This window comes from Parasteatoda tepidariorum, chromosome 4, assembly GCF_043381705.1.
Source record: "Parasteatoda tepidariorum isolate YZ-2023 chromosome 4, CAS_Ptep_4.0, whole genome shotgun sequence".
Lineage (NCBI taxonomy): Eukaryota > Metazoa > Arthropoda > Arachnida > Araneae > Theridiidae > Parasteatoda > Parasteatoda tepidariorum.
The window spans coordinates 9,399,938-9,422,509 of record NC_092207.1 but is presented as its reverse complement, the minus strand read 5'-3'; the positions used below and the strand labels follow the sequence as shown (position 1 = coordinate 9,422,509).

Here is a 22,572-nt window from a genome sequence, read left to right as displayed (position 1 = left end):
AAAATTACAAGTGTTAAAATAATTTTTGCTATAGTTAATATTATTTTGAGAAGAATAGTGACATTTTAGAACTACGATCATTTTATTAAAAAAGAATCAAGTTAAACAATTTTAACAATATATTAGATATTAGATTTAGAGGAAGAAAAATAAGTTTAAAAAATTACGTTAATTTTAATAAATCGTTAAATTGAATTGTTCTTTCGATTTATAAATCATAATGATATTGTCACAAAACGATTTTTATATATTATTATATAATCTGTATAATTTTAAGATAAAGGCGTATAGCTTTTAAAAATTGCTTTATTTTAATAAAGTGCTAAATGATCGGTAAATTTATAAAGCGTTAAAGTTATGTAAGATTTAAGATACAATTTTGATGAAAAATTACGAAAATGATATTAATGTGACAAAAAAAAAAACAATATTTAAAAATTTCTTTCATCATATTATTTTGCGAGACAGTAAAAGATATTTACAATATAGTTTAAACTAAACGCATGTGACCAATATTTAAACAACTACAAAATATTCTAGATAATGTATTTAAGCAAACAGTAGGGGAGAGTGGGGTCAATTGTAACAGGGTACGATTGTAACAGAGCAAAAATTTCGAGTGTCCGGTTCTAGATTTGGTTCCTAGGTGGCGCACAAGGTGTATTTAATAAATCTACATGTACACCCCTGATGGCAACCATTTTTATGTACTTTTGAAAGAGTTACATCACAAAAGATATTTTCACGCCACGCAAGTACTTTTTTTGGTATTAGAATATTATATTGTAACAAAGTAATTTTGTTTAAACAAATAAAAATTAGTAACCGAATATGTAAGTGGACACTTTAATTAACATTTCAATAAAAAAAAGATTAGTTTTGCTAATTAACTAGCATTGTTTTTAACAAATGAAGCTGAAATGGCGTCTTGGGGACAATTGTAACAATAAGTAAAGGGACGATTGTAACAGCTGAAAATAAATAATCTTATGTTTACAAACCATTACTTAACTCTTTAAGAACCACCAATAGTTTCCTATATCATTTATATTATGTTGCATGTGCATTATTTTATTTGTCACCTTTCACAGCATAAATTAAAATTTTTAACCCCTTAAAGTTAAAAGTTTAACCCTTTAGGTCTCTGCTCATTATTATTTTTACTCCTAAAATATCACTACTATTTTGATCAATAAAAAAATATATCACAACTATGATAATATGTATAATTAACTATGTTTTAGTTGAATTTATGAATTTAGACAATTGATCCCGTAAATGGGGACAATTGTAACAAGTGCACGACTGTCAAAAATTGTTAATAACTAATATAATAACATTTAAAATAAGGTATTTATTTTTTTTCTAGTAGAGGATAGTCTACTTTACTTCTGTCAATTAATACTAATAATATATTGGATTTTTTGTTAGTTAAAAATAGTTAAGTAAAAAATGTTACAATTGACCCCACTCTCCCCTACATTTTTTACAGTATTTTATTTAGACTAAAATATTTACTTCCATAGCAGCTGTATCACCTGATATATTTTATGCCGCAAGAAGTATATTTTTAGCACACAAGCTGTAATATACAATAGATGCACAAAAATGAAGCATTTATTGCTTACCAATAGATTTTAACTCGCATGAGAAATGTACCACACATGCATTTAAAACAAAGATCAAAGAAAATTCGGGGAATAAAATGTATAAATTTTTTATAAAATTGGTTGCTTGTATCAAATCAAATAGCAACAAATAAATTACTATAAAAATATATATATGATATTTCCTTCTATTTTTCTGTAACTACGATCATTCTGATATATTTTTTTAATAATACCCTGACAGCCGAATGCATTTTCTGCTGAACATTAGATTTTTTTTATATTTTTTTAAAGAAAAATATACATAGTATAAAATACATTTAAATACAGAAAATTGATAATTAAATATATACAACTCCTTCTTTTCAAGCATGTTTTTGTTTCTGTCACATATTTATCTATTTGAAATATATAATTATAACTATTTTTATATTTCTTATTCTAATACTTTATTTTTTACTTAAACTATACTTAGAATAGTGATATCAAAACCGTAAAACACAGACATAAAGAGGGAAAAAAAAGAAGAAACAGCTTTGTGAATTTTCTTTTTAGTCTATTTAGTGACACTTAAAAAGTATTGATATTTATTTCCTATATCAGCCAGCGATATTTCTTTTTTGTTTCTGGGCATGGATGATTTTTTACGATATTATCGATATTCTTTACGATAGTTTCGGATGTGGATATTCTAGTCTTATATTTTGTTCACAATAATTTATATGGGGCGTCAAAAACGTAGTCATTGATCCAAATTAGGTTACCGAATAAGACTAGTAATAGATTCAGAAATCACCAACTATTACAGTAACTAAAAATCAAAATTTTTATTTTGCATTTACCCAGTCAATTAGAATCGCTACGTAAATTTTTCTTTTAATTAAATATCCGAATTTTACTTCATCAGAACCATAATAAACTAAAGTAAAGTTTTTTAGGATATTATGTGTTTAAGTAATTGCCAAAACCGCAATAAATTACCCCTGACTGAGTTATACAACTGAGTTATACTGACTGAGTTATACAATTACAACTTACCCCTGAATTAATTACTAACTAATTACACAAAATTAATTATCACTAATTAATTATTACCATCTTACAGTAAATTAATTATTGCTTAATTATCGAAAGAGGAACACCAAAACACAATTTAATATCGATTATAATAACTTACTATCGATATACACAGCAAGTTGCTACATAAATCAAAATTTAGTAACTATACTATAAAGTATCAAATGTATGTATCAATACTTTGCTTCTACAGTATCAGTGATGTTGATAATTCTTCAAGGCTATCGACACTTTGTTTAAGATATACATTTAACTCTCAATCAATCGTAATTTAACCTTATATTTAAACGTTATTATAACATAAAAGAGATGGTGTTAAATTTGTAATAAAGCTTTCAATTATCCAAATACAACACGCTTTTCCATTAAAAGCCTACCGACAACAGTTAAAATGGGGAAAAATGCATTTCATTTCAATAAATTACCCGTTAAATACGATTTCTAACTCTTTTCATTGAAATTTAAAATACCGCATTTACTTATCCAAAGAATAAACGCCACTGAATGTTTTCTACATCTATTATTTGGCAACCTCACAATCAAACGCTTGGATTTAATTCATCCCTTTCTTAAATATAGTGACTTATATTACAATGTTCTGTTTTCGCTCTTTTAAATATTCTGAAAAATCTTCTTACGTTCAAAACATTTAGAGCGCACACTTCTCTTCCATTATTTTCGACAATTTTATATACATCATTATCGCTTTGTCGCATTATTTAGAGGAAAATTTATATTTAAATAGTGAGTACTGTCAGCCATCGCTTTCATTTTTTAATTTTTCGTTTTTAAACTACGTTTTTTAAATTTACACCAACATTATTAGCTCTTTACGCGAATTCGAAATCAAGAAACTTAATCGTTACATTATTTGAGGGTGGGAACATTTGAATAAAACTAGTTCATTTTTTTAACATACTTTTTAAACATTTTTTTAACATAGAAGTTTGTCCAGAAATTCCTTCACTAATTCAAAAACAAGAAACCTTACCGTTGCATTGTTTGATTGAATATAAGTATATATTAGATGCAAAAATTAATATATTTATTTGCATAATTTGCATAATTTTCAAGGAAATAGTACTTTTATCCGCTAATTTATGATATTTTAATTCAAGTAACTTTATTAAAAATATGAGGAGAAAAAAATATTGTTATAAATTGGAATTGTAAAAAAAAAATTCACTTCTAACTTTTAATTCTATTGTTAGATAAAATTAAATTGAATCAAATACGTCTTAAGTAATCAAAAAAATAATAAAAAATACTAAATAATAATAATAATAAAAAGAAATCGATGTACAGAGTGAATCACAAAAACGCAATTGTTATTTTGGATTCAGTCAAAGTGGATGTATACTATCATAAATTTTGGAGCGTATTGACCCATATTGTTAAAATTTGCCTTTACCTCAATATATTGCTAAGTTGCACCATATTATTGTGCTTCTTACACACGATTACATTAGACTACGGCATTACTTGAACGGAAACGTGGTTAAATTTAACACCTTATTGTTGTTTGTTATAAGTTTGCACCGCATTAAGGTTCAAGATACTGATATTATGGTTCAACCTTGAACATACTTTAGTACATAAAATGTGAACATATGCCTGAAACAAATCAATGACAATAGGAAATAATAATATCTAGAAATAACTTCTAAAGGAAACTTTATATATAATTTTGAGATAGCAATAGTTAATTCTGGAGTTATTTAAAAAAAAAAAAAAATATTTTTTCATTTAATGTTTCCAGATTTACAAAAAATATCTTCAAACAGCTATAAAATATGCATCGCTACAATAACTAGAATCATTTTTACGAAACATTTTTAATTGAAAAGAAAGCTGAATTATTCATACTTGATAGTTTTTTATTTGGTAGGTCAATCAATGAAAAAATATATTCAGTTTGTGAATCATTTTAATCTGTCAATCATCAAGGACATTCATTTCGATTAAAAAAAATCACCTAATTTGGTAACTGACAATTCGTAAGGTTAATTCTCGATCCCCTAAATTAGGCCCTAATTATAAGCCTTTAATTTTATCTGAAAAGTAAAATTTAAACGAAAAGTAATAATTTAATCGGCCTATCAAGTTAGTCTGCAATAAAAAGAAGTTTTATTTCTTAAAAAAAAGTAATTTATTTTAGTGCACCAGTAATTAATCATTAAAATGCTCATTAAAAAGGATTTTTGTATAAAACAAAACACATCAAATTTTTTTTCAACTTTCTTCGACTGTTTCAAGACTAAAGTTATCTGAAACTATGTTTTGAAAAAATAAAATACTTCGAAAGAAATTCATAATTTTATCTAGAACAGGGTACACTAACTTTCAACTCCTTCGCAAAATTTCTCTCATATTTCCTTCCTTTCTTTTCTAGAATAAGCAATTCAAAAACAATAACAGAAATTTAATTGTTTGACAAGTTTTAAAAAAAAAACTTAATTTGAGAGCTTTAATAAGACAACTAGCGTAGGATTGTGATAATTTTTATTACAGTTGATACTAAATAAAATTAATTATTTAAACATGTTTTTCAACTATACGATATTTCTAATTATAAAAATAATTTCAAAATCTAGGCTAGGCTAATAAGAGATATGCTATGCAAATATTTTAAATTATTATATTATAATATTCATTATATGTAAATATAAATGCAATATGAAGATATGGAGTTTGAAAAATGAATAAAAGTTTTCTTTAGAAGCTATTCATTCAAGTTTTTTTGATTTTGAGAAAATTAGAAACAAATTTATATGTATTTCTAAATACTGAGGAAATCCTAATGTTTGTTTCAGTTATTCCTATAAAATAAATTAAAAATATGCGCTATTTTTTATTAAGAAACCCACAAATAATATTATAACAGTAACGAAAGAGAACGAATTTTCGCTTCTAGTTACAAATTTTGATTTAGATGCTATTTCGAGCTTAAATAAAGAAAACATGAACTTTGAGTTTTTTCTATAATAAAATAAGAAATTCAAAAGTTATTTAAATCAACTGTTCCGTTCGAACCCTAGGGTTCCGACAGTAAAAATCGTAGAGGTTCCCAAATGTAAAAAAAAATCCATAAGTTTTTTTCATCGAGTTTTTAAATTAAAACTAAAATATATCAACTCACGAATAAAGAATTACATTTCTTTGATAACTATTCTCAAAGTTTGTAACAGTTATTTTTTTAAAAACCACCAGTCAGTTTATTTTATTCCTTTTCTGCAAATATACACACTCAGAAAAATTCACAGTTTAAAATATTTCGCATTAAATATTTTCAAAATAATTTGCAGTTTTTCTTTTGGCTAGTACATTCACAGTTGTGAATTAATTTCTTATTTATTTATTTTTTTAATAATGTCGGAACTCCAACGAAAGAAGATAGAGAGTCGTGGTGGCTCAGGGGATAGAGCACTCACTTCCTAATATAGTGAATCGGGCTCGAATGCCGGCGATGGCTGGCTGATTCGAATTCCGCTCGTGGCTCGCACTGACCACAGTGCAGACGTAAAATATCCTTAGTGGTAGACGGATCATGGGTTAGAGTCCCCTTGCCATCAGGCTAAGAGGGGAGGCTTTCGTGGTTTTCCTCTCCATATAACGCAATGCCGGTTAGTTCCATCAAAAAGACCTCCATGAAGGCAAATTTCTCACAGTATTTTATTCAAAAGTTACCTTCTCATCTGGATTGCGTTTAAAATTACAAGGCTACGGAGTTGAACATTGGTAANATATATATATATCCTTAATGAAATAATCTTAAGGCATATTTTCTGATAATTAAGTTAACAAGAAGTTTTTATAAAAATAATTTTTAACATAATTCAAAATTTTCACACAAATTTCTTTTAAGAATGAGCCGGTTATAACATATATTGACGATACGAGCATAATAATTAGCATTTATTTTTTTTATTTTTTTAAATGTCTGGAAAAAACAGGAAATAAATAAGCATAATAAGAAAATGCACTAAAGAATATTTTAAATTCTTACCTTGGAAGTAAAACTCGCTATTTTTCGCATAATAAGAAATCACATCTAACATATCCAGGGTCTGAAAAGACAATAACAGCGAAACTTTAGCTATTAAAGACCAAAAAACGCGTTTCGGGTAAATGAGGGGGGAACAGACACTATTCCCCCTCAATAAATACACCTCTAGCTAAGAGGAAGGGGGGAAGAATATACGGAAATAATATATTGACTCTATAACTAAAATCTAAAAACAAAAAGTTTCTCTTAAAAGGCTCAATGAAGCAAAGTATCTACTGGGATGATGAGAAGAGGTGGTGTTGAGGAAAAGGGGGTGCCGTTACATCCCCCCCCCGATTCTTCCGAAATTTTTTAGTTATTGTCGCAGATGAGTCGGAATAGTTTCTTAAATCATGACTTAAGGGAGGAGTCGGAAGGAATGAGTGGGGTGGAGGGGGGCACACCTGCCCTGTTCGCGTGGGCTTAAGTAGTTAGGGTGAAAATTTCGAAATTCAAGAGGCTATCTGTTCACAGAATGGAAGTGGGATTTCATCACACCCAGCAGAAGGTGCTGAACATCGATTGATGTATGGATAAGAGTCCGCACCCCCCAAAATTTTCGAGAAATAGAACGTTTTTTTATTCGCCTTTTGCGAATTCTAGTTTTTGAATGAAATTCCTATAATGTAGTTATTTTGAAAGACAGCTAGACATTTATTTCTCTAAAATAAATTAAATAATCATTTCGTTCAAAACTATTGAGTTTCGTGCAACTGTTCATTTTTCTGATGGGATTATTCCCTTTTTTTCTAAAATATAAAAAGTGGTAGCTCAAACGTTTCATTATTATGGTTTATTCTGCAGAAACAAAATAGCTCTGCCTGTAATAACTAAAATATTTATATTTGGACCTGAAATCGACGTACAGTTTAAGTGTACATATGTCACTTTCTTAAAGCTTAAATGACAGGTCATAAAAAGAAATGTCCACTTGGTAATAACAAACATTTCTGCAACTTTTGCCACTTATACGTTTTTCAAGTACTGTCGAGTTCATATGGCGTGGCTAAACATTAAACTGTTCCTTAACAACTATTTCTTAACCTTGCGGATCAAGACCGTAAGGAGCGCTTTTCGCCTGACAAGAGAGCACCACTAGAGTGGAAGTGCGACTTTGCTCAGATCTCCCCAGATAGATGGCAGTACCACTATTTTGAGAGGCCATTTCCGCATTTTAGGCATAGAACTAAAGGAAAAGGTAAATTTTTCCAGATCCCTGTATCCATGGTACTGCTCAGCGACAAACCACAGCGACCAACCGATTCCACGGATATGTACTCGGTGGATATTAGTGGCTTTCGATGATCGAACCCCGGTCTTTTCGGACGATACTCTAAACTAAACTGTTTCGATTTATCATATATATATCAATGTTTAATGGTGGCCGTCGCACTTACAGGGTTCCGAAACAATCTTTCAACTACATTATTTGTGCTCCTACATCGTTTTGGTGTTATAGCAAATAAGTCAGACCTGGATATAAGGTCATCCACATATAAGGTCACCCCGCTTATAAGGTCACTTTTCCAAAGTCCCGGCTCGCTGAATAGAAATTCTTTGTTACAGATTATCGGATATATGGTCAAGTTTTAAAAATCGTTATCGCTTATAGGGTCATTTTTATCTGAGGCTTCGAACAAAATCCTATTTAACTTCCTTACAAGGCAATTACCCCTCTCGAGTTCTAGGAAAATGTTGCAGCCAATGAACAAGCTACAATTTCTGAAATTGTTTCACAAGTTGTGGACAGTGATTACAATGACAGTGATCCTGAGGCTGTAGCTGTAAAAGCCTTCAATGCGATAAATGTCATATGAAATTTTTTTACAAACCATGAGGGAGCTGAAGAACATTTCGAGAAGTTACAAAATTTAGAAAACATTGTTCAAAAAATGAAACCAAAAACGAGACAGACCTGTATAAATGATTATTTTAAATAAGGTAAGATGTAATGTATGTATGTACACTTTGAAGAAATTTGTAAACAGCTTTATTTTAAATTAAAAAAATTTCTGAAAATCTAACATTCTTTAATTCTTTACTAATTCTGTTAAAATTTATTGACTTAAAGATTTAATTTATGGCCGATCGTTTTCATTTGTATTAACATTCTTAAAAAGTTATAATGTGTACTGTTTACGTGCTTAGTTACGAACTGCTAATGAATCGGTTAAAAGGTCACCCCGCTTATAAGGTCACTTTTGCGATGTCCCTTAGGGTGACCTTATATCGAGGTCTGACACCATCATCAGCATCGACACAGAATGAGTGATCGAGGGGCACAAATAGGATGAATTCTGAGACTTTGTGTAATACCGAAAAATCGTTCAATCGTTACTATATGATGATCATAATTACTATATTAACGAAACGATCACTATACAGTATTGAAGTGGAGCGATGTCGATCAATTTAAAAAATTGATGAATACAAATCATTTAAACAAGTAACTCAGGAGAGAAGGATAATGGAATGAAAGAAGAGTTTTCGAAGGTCAGGGTATCGCTTTCAACCTGGAATATTTTATTTTATAGCCGTCGTTGAACAGTCGAACCTTTTCTTTTTTTTTCGGTTTACGACTACTGATGTTCAACACCGTAGCCTTGCAATTTTGAACCTTATTCAGAAGAGAAGGGAACTCCTGGATCGAGTAATGGAAGAAATTTGCCTTCGTGAAGGACTTTTTGATGGAACTAACCCACATTTGCGTTACGTGGTGAGGAAAACCTCGAAAACCTCCCTAGGTTAGCGTGACGGCAAGGGGACTCTAACCCACGATCCATCTACCACTGACGATATTTTACGTCAACACTGTGGTCGGTGCAAGCCGGATGCTGAATTCGTATCAACCAGCCATCACTGGGATTCGAACACAGCTCCCCTCATTGGAAGGCGAACTTTGTATTCCACGAACCTACTGAAAATTATAAATACTGAATTATATCTTACTGTAATTATAAATTTTAATGTTACTAAATAAGAAACATGGTGGTTGAACCAATTACTGTAAAAAAACAACATTCTTTCTAGGTGTTTTACAGCGCTAGGAACGATCCTCTTATTTTGACGTTGTGGAACACCACATTAATGTATAGTAGTTACCACCATTTTTTGTGTTCAGATATTTTCTTACGGTGACAACCTTAATTGCCGTTATAATAACAATGGGGATTATTGCGACATCGCGTGAGGAGACATTTGCAACTAACAGGTGAAATATTTACAATTACATCCATTTCCATGTCTGGATGACTGCCTTATCAGTAAACGGAGGAAGTTCTAACATAAAAGTGTGATAATGGTAATCTTTCAGAGCAAAAATATTACGTCTATATTTCAAAAAAGACTGCGGTAACAACGTTTTTTTTCTTTCTTTCTCTTTAATAGACATTTCGAGCTGTTGCACCAATCGATCTTCCACCTTATTGCTGGTGATTTCTTTGGCAGCTGAAGGCATACAAGTATTTACACCTGTGATATTTTAGTAAAATCCATTTTAGGACAACTGCGCGAAAAATTAAATTTAAAGCGCCAAAAAGTTGATCTCCAAAATAAATTATTTCGAAATTGAATAAGAAAGTGAGATTCCAGTAAACAACATACTTTTACAGACTTTTACTGAAATTACCAATAAACACGCAAGGTAAATAATGCTATTGTGCTACAATATATATATATANCTAATATCATTACTACAATAACTCACATTTTGGTAATTAATTAATATTTGATATTTTTCAAAACTAAGGACTGTTGTTAGAATATTGTGAACTTCAAACTTCTCAAAGTTTCTGGTAACTTTAAATTAATTTAGTAAAAGTACAGCTTCAACATTGAGAAAATTTAAAGCTTACATTAATCAATCCTATAAACTCAGAGATTATATATATATATATATATATAGCATAATAAATACAAAAAGAAAAAAAACACGAAGGAAATTAAGAAAAACTCCTCACACACTATTGTATTGATATATTTTGTTTGGCTATATTGATACAGTATTAGAAAGCACTCCTTTTTGCGGATATAATCGTCTGAGCTGATGGAAAGGTTAGATCTTTTATTTCAAAGATTTTTATTTTATATTATTTTTTCATTGTTCTGTAAGAAAAAAGCCTTTAAAACAAGATTCGCGATACGATTTTACTTTTCATGAAAAATCTATAGGAAAAAATAGAGAACCTTTGCGGAAAATAAATTTGTAACTACCTTAATACAAAGACAACTAATGTTAATGGTTAATAAAAATGTCTGTTAAGAGTAAAACTCAGTTAAACTTTAAGGAATCTCGCAAAAATAATTGCAATATTCCTTCCCCCTAGCTAAGAGTAAATCATAAATATGAATGTACTGTTAGCAGTGTTTTTCGTTAGTTTCTTTTCTTAAATACGATTGAAAAAGGTAAAAAAGTTTTTTTAAAAAGAAACTGTTACAGCTTTGTATATTATTGAAAAAGAGAAATAATGAAAAAAAATTTCGAAAACTGCACTTATTCATTTATTTCAAAATTTTTTTACAGCTTGATCGCACATGTTTAACGTTTTATTTTTTTTATTTATTTCATTTCAGATTGCATAGCAAACTAATTCAAAAACATATTAATTCCTCGCCCCCCTCCCCCCCCCCNACCTCCCCCCCCCCCTAATAAAAGGAAAATCATTAAACACGTTGGAAATAATATTTACAACTGTCTGAATTGCGTCAAATTGCCTCCTTTTTCAGAACTGCAGAAAAAAATACAGCATAATTTTCTTCATACTATCTAGAAAGTTATACATATTTGAAGTTTCTTCTTTATAACATTAAAAGTACACCATTTTACTGTTGATTCTTAAAATATTTGTATTAATTATTTATTTAATAATATGATAAAACTATAAATCACATTTCCCACTTTTTATCCCGTTAACATTAACATCAAGGTTGAATCATTAATCACTGTTATTAATCGTTTAAGAATGCAAATAGGCCTCTAACCGTTTTATCACATTAACGGGGAACCAATTAAACGGGTTTCATCAATTATTTCCACCAATCATTTATCAATTAAATACTTAAGATTGAATCATTAGTCTGAATGTCTAACAGGATAGGATTCGAGTACTGAATCCATGATTCGGATCTTTTAATAGCCTTTTATCTGAAGAGATTTAATTCCAAATAAATTCTGTTTCGATTTTAAAATTTATTAATCACAATCGTAATTAAATTTACCTTTAATTAGATAATTATTTTTAAAATTGCTGTATATAATAGATCATTCCATGAAACGTTTTCAATTTATTTAAAAAATACTCCTAAATAGAAAAGATTTTAGCAGATAAGAAACAATGAAATGGATTTAAATTATCACAATCCTCATTATATTTGCATTTTGATTGCTAGCTATTTTTTAAATTACCATAATTAATAGGTCATTTTTTTTTCCTTAAATAAAATAATATCAGTTGTTAAAATGAATATATCCATGAGACGTTTTCAATTTCTTTAAAAATACCCCTAAATAGAAAAGATTTTATCAGATAAGAAACAATGAAATGGATACAAATGATCACAATCCTCATTATATTTGCATTTTGATTGCTAATTACTTTTAAAATTAAAATAATTAATTGGTTATTTTTTGTTGTTGCTTGAATAAAATAATATCAGTTAAAATTGATATCCATGAAACGGTTTTAATTTTCTTAAAAATATCCCAAAGTAAAAAAGATTTTCGCTGATAAGAAACAATGAAATGGATTTAAATGATCACAATTTTTATTATATTTTCACTTCGATTGTTAATTATTTTTAAAATTACCGTAATTAATAGGTTATTTTTTTGCTTAAATTAAATATCAGTTGTTAAAATAAATACCCATAAAACGTTTTCAATTTATTTAAAAATACCCCAAAATAGAAAAGATTTTAGATAAACAATCAAATGAATTTAAATGATCACAATCCTCATTAATTTGCATTTCCAATGATAATTATTTTTCAAAATTATGATAATTATTAGGTCATTTTTTTTGCTTAAATAAAATAATATCAGTTGTTAAAATTAATATCCATGAGACGTTTTCAATTTCTTTAAAAATACCCCTAAATAGAAAAGATTGTTAGCCGATAAAAAACAATTAAATGGATTTAAAGGATGACAATCCTCATTATATTTGCATTTTGATTGCTGACTATTTCTTAAATTACCATAATTGATAAGTTTTTTTTTTTTGCTTAAATAAAATAATATCAGTTGTTAAAATTAATATCTATGAAAGGTTTTCAATTTATTTAAAAATACACCTAAATAGAAAAGATTTTAGCAGATAAGAAACAATGAAATGGATTCAAATGAACACAATCCTCATTATATTTGCATTTAGATTGCTAATTACTTTTAAAATTAAAATAATTAATCATTTTTCGTTGTTGCTTGAATAAAATAATATCAGTTAAAATTGATATCCATGAAACGGTTTTAATTTTTTTAAAAATATCCCAAAGTAAAAAAGATTTTCGCCGATACGAAACAATGAAATGGATTTAAATGATCACAATCCTTATTATATTTTCATTTCGATTGTTAATTATTTTTAAAAATTAAGATAATTATTAGGTTGTTTTTTTGCTTAAATAAAATAATATCAGTTGTTAAAATTAATATCCATGAAGCGTTTTCAATTTACTTAAAAATATCCCAAAGTAAAAAAGATTTTCACTGATAAGAAACAATGAAATAGATTTAAATGATCACAATCCTCATTATATTTGCATTTCCAATGATAATTATTTTTAAAATAACCACAATTAATAGGTAATTTTTTTGTTGTTGCCTAAATGAAATAATATCAGTTGTTAAAATTGATATCCATGAAACGTTTTCAATTTCTTTAAAAATACCCCTAAATAGAAAAGATTGTCAGCCGATAAGGAACAATGAAATGGATTCAAATGATCACAATCATCATTATATTTGCATTTCGATTGGCCATGAAAAACAATGTAATTGAATTCATAGAGTGTGAAGCCAATTCCAGTTTAATTCCATGAAAAGTAATCCGGGATCGAGATTAATTTCATCCTGTGTCCAAAGTGAACAAAGGCCATCCATCAAATGTCATGTTGCCACCAGAAAAACAATCCAATGAAAAAGTCGAATGGTTGGCGAGAGTTAAGATTCAGACTTGAGCAGTCAAGCATGAAGAAAGCAACCAATCAAAACGAAGCTCGCTTTTCTTCTGAATTATTCTTCCAAATTTATTGAATACTGTGTCATGCAGTTTTAATATCCCATTTTATTTTCTCTACAATTGTATTTTATAAGATATTTGAAATAAAACAATAAGGAAGTTTCAAAAAATGTATGGAAAAAAGCTGAATAAAAGATAAATTCACATTTAAACGGACATTTCATATGGAAATGATTATAAGTTAGTTGTTAATCGGAAGAAAATAAAAAAAAATGCTTAGAATCGTTGCTGAGAGCGCAATAGCAAGTTAGACGGAGGGTGCTTAAAGCATTATTACAAGCGAATTATTGGTGGGTGACCCACTTGGATCAGTCTGCGTAGGAACCGAGGGTGTGCGGTATTGGTCCTCGTTAAACTGTGCTACCGTAAAGTGCTCGACTTCGCTAGCAGGTCGTTGGACTACCGAAGCGGGGGTGCCATCCCCTCTGCAGAGGATCAAAATTGTGATCTCTTGTCTTCGGATCATCCTTAGGGATGTTTCCCAGACCGTCGCCAATAGCCCATTGTGCAGCTCTAGCGCGACGTAAATGAACTACAACTACAACTACTAGGGAATTATTGGGTCAACTAGATCACAATTCGGGCGCTAAATGTAATAAACCACGTGGAAAAACTATACATATTATTATTTCAAGCAAGAGAAAACAATTGTTGAAAGAAAAAAAATGACAAGAACCAAAAAATTTCTTCAAATTTTAAGTCTTCAAAATAATCTAAAATTTCTTTTGTATACTTCTTTAGTTACACTTATTAATATTTTACAGACAGCAGTGTAGTTTATTGACATTTGCTCGAGGAGAAAAAAAAAATAAAAAATAGAAATTCACCAAATCTTGAATGCCAGGAAAATGACATATTAGCTTAGAAATTTAAAAAACAGTCATTTTAAGTTAATAGTAAGTAACTCAACTTATGCCTTTATGTTAGATGAACCATAAATTGCTTAATTTAATTTTTTTTTATCCACTGACATCCATTTTTTGTTGCTGACTTGTACAGAATAAAATTGTGTATAATAATCAATCATTAAATAAATAAATAACTTTGATTACATCCAACCATATTACAATCATACATAAACTTGGTATAAGGTTAATATTTGCTTTCCCTCCTTACAATATTAGTAGTTAAAAAAATTTCTGGTAACACTTCAATGTCCTGGCATTCATAAGCCAGGAAAATGAAAGCCAGGATAATAACAAATTCGCCATTTTATAGCATATAACTTTACTTTAAATTACTATTTTGGCCTAAGACTTTTATATTCTGCAGAAAACAACTGTGATGATCTGATCACTGTAAGCTTTCTAATTGTTTTTTCATTTTAATTTACTTTATTTAATCTAATTTTTAATTATTATTATTATTATTATATTATTATTTATTCATTTTTCAAAGGCATTAAACTTTTCCTAACTGCTTTATTGACAATCACTCACTGCTCGGAGCATGTCGAACAGAAATATCGTTTAAATTTGACGCACCCTTAGTATGGTGATACGTTAAACCATATTCGTAACACCCTAAATAAATTACATGATACTCTGGTTAAACTTATCGAGTAAGCATCAAATTTGTAACGTTGAGCCCCAATACCGATATCGTGGCTCAACACCGAATCGATTTTGGTAAGGCTGCAGGGTAAAAATTTATGTAGCATCTATGTTAAAAATTGATAAATAAAACTGAATATGCAAGTTACATGAACTTAGCGACAAAAAAAATTAACAAAAAAAAAAGAAAGAAAGAAAAAAAAGGCTTCTGAAATTGATCACTTATTGTTATTATTTAAAATTACAAAATGGCAGTTCGTATTACGTCCGCATATTTATGTCAACAATTTTGGACTTAGTCTTAAAAACAATCCTCCCTTGACAGCAAAAATAAAGCTAAACACAATCTCATGCCATGCTTTACGTAAGAAAGTAGCAACACCCCCTCCCCTTGTGTTTGGCTAGAATTTTGACTTTTTTGTGTAATTTAAAGACTGAATTTAAAAAAAAAGATGCATTTTTGAAGAAAACAAAATTAACATTATATCATTTTATAAAATTTTGAGTTGAATATTCTTTGGAATATTTTGTGTTCTAAACTGTTGACCTCAAAAACTCTTCAAAGAAATTTTTTTCTCCAATTTTTTCCTTCCCAAAATTCAAATTTCATTGAAATCTTTTCATGTGTAATATTTTTTGTTACAGTTTTCATTTTGCTTTTTCAAGAAAAAAAATTTAAACTAAGGATATTTTAATTGTCTTACGTGCGCACTATGTCTTACGTGTCCCCTACTCTTACCCAGGCAATAAATAAGCAAATCACAAATCCCCCTTCCCCCATTTAGGTGCTTACGTAATAAATGAATGGAGCGAAAAATTTCGCTTATACTATTAACGATTTTCAATTTTATCGAAGTAAAAAAAACAAGAATATAAAAAATATCGAATGAAATTTAGAAAAGCTGAAATTTAGGATAGCCTGGTTGGTTGGGCAGTAGGCCCATGTCCAAGAGGTCGTGGATTCGATCTCTGTCGGCCGAAGACTCTCCGTGTAGTAAATGGTGACTGACGCACCCTAAATCTGTCGAGTTACAAAGTCCTCCATGTTCCCATAACGAATCATACCTCTAGGGGTACTGATCCAGGAGTTTCCTTATCGTCTGGATTGGGTTCAAAATTACAAGACTACGGAGTTGAACATTAGTAGTCGTAAACCTAAAATTGGGTCGACTGCTCAACGACGGTTATAAAATTAAAAAAAAGAATTTCGAATTTTTTGGAATAAAGGCCTCTTTAAAATTAAAAAAAAAAGGACAAAAAGTAGCAAACAGCACAAATTATTAACCGTAGCTGATTATCAGAAGCTAATTATCAGTATTTTCTAATAAGCCTGATACTTTTAGGTGTATTACAATGAATTTACTTAGATCTGGGCTTATTACGGAATATAACATTGATTGCTCTATTACCCTGATTTATTCCAAGCCGTTTTTATGACCCTTTTAAATTTAATGTAATGAGCTTAAGAAAATTCAGGCTGATTGAGTAAGATTTTTATAATTTTCAATTAGCCTAAAGACATTCGGGCTGACTGTAGCAATTGCATCGAGTCGGCATATCGACAACAATTGCATAGAGAGTTGTGAGAGCTCAGGAAACGGAGCATTCGTCTTCCAATTAGGTGAACCGGGTTCGAGTCCCAGCGATGGTTGGTCGGTGCGAATTTCTAATCTGGCTTGCACCGACCACAGTGCTGACGTAAAATATCTTCAGTAGTTGACGGATCATGGGTTAGAGTTCCCTTGCCGTCAGGCTAACCGTGGAAGGTTCTCGTGGTCTTTCTCTCCATGTAACGCAAATGCGGGTTAGTTCCATTAAAAAGTCCTCCACGAAGGCAAATTTCTCCCAATACTTGATCCAGGAGTTTCATTGTCTTGGGATATAGATTTTTCTTACGGAGTTGAGCATTAGTAGTGGTAAACCCAAAATCGGGTCGGCTAATCAACGACGTTATAAAATAAAATAAAAGAAATCGGGTATTTTTGTGGAATAGAAGCCTCTGTAAAATTAAAAAAATGAGAGAAGGAAAAAAAATAGCAAACAACTCAAATTATTAACCGTAGCTGTTGCGGTTGCAATGAAGTTCAGGGTCAAGGTTCAGTGTCATCAAAGCCTGCATCATCCTTATCCATTGTAGAAAGATGAAGAAGAGAAAGTGGCAAATTTGTTGGCGACAATAAAGAAGAGAAGAAAAAGAAGAAGAAAAAAGTATAAGCGAAGAAGACTGTTGAATAATGAATGAGGTTTTTTGTGGCAGGAAATGACTTGTGTCAACAAAATTACAAGTTTATCTTCTCAGCAAATGCTGGCTTTCTATAGTGTTTAGTTTTCTTTTTTTGTTTAGACTTTTTTTTTTTCTCCTCTTCTCTTAACGGAAATTGAGATTATGAAGAAGAAAAACGTTAAACTCAACGATTTATAGCGTGGAAAATATGCAATCTGTCCCCTTCAAATTTTTCACTCATTATCCCCTTCTAGGAAGAGTCCGACGAACAACAAATACTCGATAAGGGAAGGTACCTAAACATAAAATTGTATTAAGATTTAAAATTGTATTTTAAGTATAAAATTGTATTTTAATACCGTTGGACCTCGATTTAACGAATGGATTGGGACCGACGAATCCTTAGCAACAACTTTACCATGGCTCGATATATGAGTCCTATAAGAAGCACCGAGGGACCCATATAGGGATGTCTAGATTTTTTAATATGGATCCTAGAATGGTCTACATAGGGTCTACATTGACCAATATAGAACCTGCATTGGCTAAATAATGGATACAAAATATCGGGTGAATCTGACAATTCTATATAGGACCTATATTGGGTGTAAAGTTACTGTAAAGTGGTCGGTGAATCGGAAAATTCGGAAAAATAAAGGCCCTTTGAAGCCTTACTGGGCCAAAATTCATAATTTTGGACGAATGAGGGCCCAAGTTATTTGGCTGCAAGGGATCTTTTCGTTAAATCAAATATCAATTTTTGTAATGAATATGGTATAAAAATATCAATGCAAAATACCCTCAGATATGCAGATAATGAAAAAAAAGTGACTATTGTTTACTACGAGCTTAAAAATTATAAGTTATACGTTAGGAAATCAACTTTAAAATGATATTAATTCCTTAACGCTATTTACTTTTAAAATTTAATAAATAATACATATATTTACACACGTCGATTAGGGTGTGAAATATTCAAAATTTTAAGTGCGAAAAATTCAAAGTTTCAGTTTTTTTTTAATCTGCGATTTTTTTTTCAGTGATTGTTGTTCGTTAAATAAAAGCTAAAAATTCGTTAAATGAGAGCATTTTAGCACCTTTTTTGTCGGGACAGAAAAATATTCGTTTAGTCGAAGAATTCGGTAAAATCAAAATGAGTTAAATCGAGGTTTTTGCTGTTTAAATACACCATTAATGTTCATTTACCCAACTTTTAATGTAACCACCATTTTTAATGTTCAGTAAAACTGAAATTTATTTTAATTTTTTTATTTATTTTATTTTAATTTTATTTTAATTTATTTTATTTCTATTTTATTTTAATTTTTAGAATGATAGCATAAGAGTCAGCAAAGTTATTTTTTCGACTTAACAGAAAAAACAGGCTTAACAGAAAAGGATAGAAATTAAATACAAATGAAAACCTAATCCTAACCTAATTTGAAATTTTGATTAGAGCATTTATAACCAGAACTGAAGATATAATGTTCTAATAGCTTCTAAGTGTTAATTATGTATATTTGAATATACATTCTTTTTAAATGCACTATAAATAAATAAAAAATTAAAAAAAATTATTTTCTTTCAGTTACGTAACTGGATTCAACAATAAAGACAACAAGAAAATTAGAGTTTCTGGAAGAAACTGAAATTTCTGTAATCCATAGAAATGTTTGAAACTTCCTGTTCATCAAGAACTAGGTTTTTTAACGTTCGTTTTTATTTTTTTTAATGGGTCATTCTTTTAAGGTTCGCAATAAGAGAATAAATAAAGTGTAACAATTATTTTGTTTCGAATGCAAAAAAATACATTTTAAAAGTGAAGATATTTAAACAGCAAAAGAAGTTATAGACTTTTTACAAAGTAATGAAATTGTTGAAGTTCATAGAAGTTCGTGGAAAAATGAATGTAAATGTAAAGTTTAATAACTCCTTCAGGCGCGTAACTGCAATGAACAATGTAGACAGACATAAATAATACGAGAAGTTGCAGTAATGTAGAAATAAAATAAAATAAATATACTTCCATGAAAATGGCTAAGGCTCCATTTCCATCAACAATTATGGGTTTTTAAACGGGTATTCTTTTAAAGCATGCAATAATTGAGGAACAAATAAAGTTTAATCTACCTTTTATTGCAGTTGTGTAACTGGAATGGTTCTACAATAAAGTTATTCAACACCAAAAAAATCAGCTAGTTTTTGGAAGAAAATTAAAAGTCATATACGCAAATAACACTGGAAATTAAATTGGTTTGGGAAATAAATGAAATCGTCTTCGACAATGGAAACAAACACCTACACTGTACAAAATTTTGGTGTGCCGTTGCCACCATTTTTTGGTGTTGCGGTAAAATATGTATGCTTTTAAGTATATTTGTAGCTATCGTGCCAAAAAATTTAATAAAATAGACCAAATAGCAGTTGTTTGAAGGAATTAAATGCGAATATATAACAAAAAATGTGCTTGTTTTACGAACAAAATATTTTTGCAGCATAGACATAAATTGATTCTAATGCGCATGAAAATATGGGTTGTTAGCAAAAAAATAAACGAAAAATGAATAAATAAATAAAATTACAACAATAAAAAAGTAAATAATATGCACAGTAAGAAATTTAGTTTACCTTAGAATCAAAAGAAGGGGCAACTATACACCAAAACTTTTTACAGTGTTTATCTTTGATAACATCTGCTCCTGCACACCAGAGACCAAGGTCAAGAAAGCTGAGATGGGCACAGTAGGCCTAGGCCCTCTATGGGCTGTCGCGCCACTGAGTTTTATCTTTGATTAACAAACTAATTTTATGTTAAGAAATATTGTAAATATATGCATCCTAAATGACTGATTCTTACTTTATATTGTATCGTAAAAATAACTTAACTGACTCTTATGTGTATCATATTTCATAGTGATTATAAATTTTAGATGCTGTTGTTGTCGTAGACCAATAAGGCAAGTAGCGCTACTGAATAACAAAAATGGTGGCAGTTACTTTACACCAAGAAGTGTAAAAGTACATTTTTAGTGTTTCACTACACCAGGAAGCTAATTTACAATCCAGCGACATTTAACGACTCGTCCTTTTTTGGAAATTTTCCTCTTGGCTCTAGTTGGTCCCAATTATAATGAATGCAAGCTTTTGTTTCGTTTAAAAATTGTTACCTGCACTAAAAAAAAGTCAAAAATCAAGTAATTTTTTATATTTATTTACTTATATACTTATTCTTTTTTATAGGACATGCTGAACAAAAGAACGTTATTTAAAGTAATATTTAAGCTAAATAGCCATAAGAAGATATTCTTGGCTCTTGGTGTTGTGGAACACCACTTTGGTGAAAAGTAGTTGCCACCATTTTTTACGTTAAAATACGCTGAAATTATTTACAGTTCTTTTATCCGTTAAGAACAATGTATTTTTAAGCGTGTATTCTTTTGATGCATGCGATAGTTGAATAAGCAAGCAATATAAAACAAAAAATTAAAGTAAATTCCTACTTAAGTCAACAAAGAAAATTTTTATTTTAATTACTTTTTACTAAATAATTATAAAAAAAAATTCGTCCATATAGAACTAAAATATATAAATATATATAGGGAGAATATTGAACAAGATATATAAATATATATAGGGACAGTGCGAAACTAATAATTGGAATTGAAAAAAAAAGGCACGTGGTATATCAGAGAACTATAAAAGTATACATTTGGTGACGTGGACCACACGTGATACCACGTCACGTTCTTTATTGAATTTATCTGACACAGCGAATATAAAATAATTAAATATTTTAATGTGCGCAATAAACTACTTTTTATTCAAATAGAGCTATAAGTTAGAAATTATCACTGATGTTATCTTGAATAAATTGTTTCGCTTATAGTAAAATTTAAAACAATGACTAACGCTGAACAATCAGAAAATTCCATTTCGTTTTTCGCTCATCCCTATTTAATGAATGAATTTAATATTTAAAAAAAAACTGTATAAACATCACGTGTCATCCAGTACAAGTTTTAAAAAAAACTGTATTTGAACTTGAGTGTATGAATAAAAAGTATTTTATTAAAGATTGAAAATTTGAACAAAATATGGGGAGAATGTCCCCTGATGAAGTGCTGCTCTGTAAACACTCAACTTTATTTAATTTTCTTTTAATTATATTTATATATTTTTTTGAGTAAATTTATATTATTACTTGGGAGAATGTGAACTAATAGTAAGAAATTGAATAAAATTTCAACACTTTTGATTCAGTTGAGTATCGGGATGCCTCTACAGCAGAGGTCGCCAAAGTGGTCTATATAGACCCCCAAGGGTCTATTTAACAAAAGCAGGGGTCGATCTGAGACAGGGGGGTGAATGGGGGTCGATCCGAATCGGAAGGGTCAATTGTGGGTCGAAAAAAGAAACAGTTCTCAATACGCAAATCACACATACCTAATTAAGTATGTAAAATTTGTGATTTTTTTTTATAATTGACTCAATATCAGTTTCTTTATAAAACATAAATTAATAAACGTATATTTATTGGGGTGAAACAAGTATGTACGTACCACCGCGCAGTGGCACGAACTCAGCGCAGTTTATAAGTCATATGCATATATGCGCTTGTCCAAATGTCACGTGTGACGAGCATTGACGTTACAAATGCAAATATCATACGCAGTTTCAACTATCTTTGCAAACTGTGTTGAATATTTGCAGTGTCATTATTAAAACTTTTATAGTTTTGGATAATTAGTTATTGTTTCGATAAAACCATTCGTTTGGTTTAGATATCAATTTTAATTATCAATGCACAAAAAAGAAGGTAAGCATTAAT

At 29.6% G+C, this 22,572-nt stretch overlaps 1 long non-coding RNA gene across 2 annotated transcripts in view; it reads right to left on the bottom strand.

The window, feature by feature from the left end:
• Nucleotides 1-22,572, bottom strand: part of LOC107451852 (uncharacterized) — a 224,645-nt gene that overhangs the window by 127,093 nt on the left and 74,980 nt on the right. For both annotated transcript variants that reach the window (XR_011636684.1, XR_006225411.2), the window contains exon 4: nt 6,691-6,751. This is a non-coding gene — a long non-coding RNA (uncharacterized lncRNA). The remainder of the gene's footprint in view (nt 1-6,690; nt 6,752-22,572) is intronic.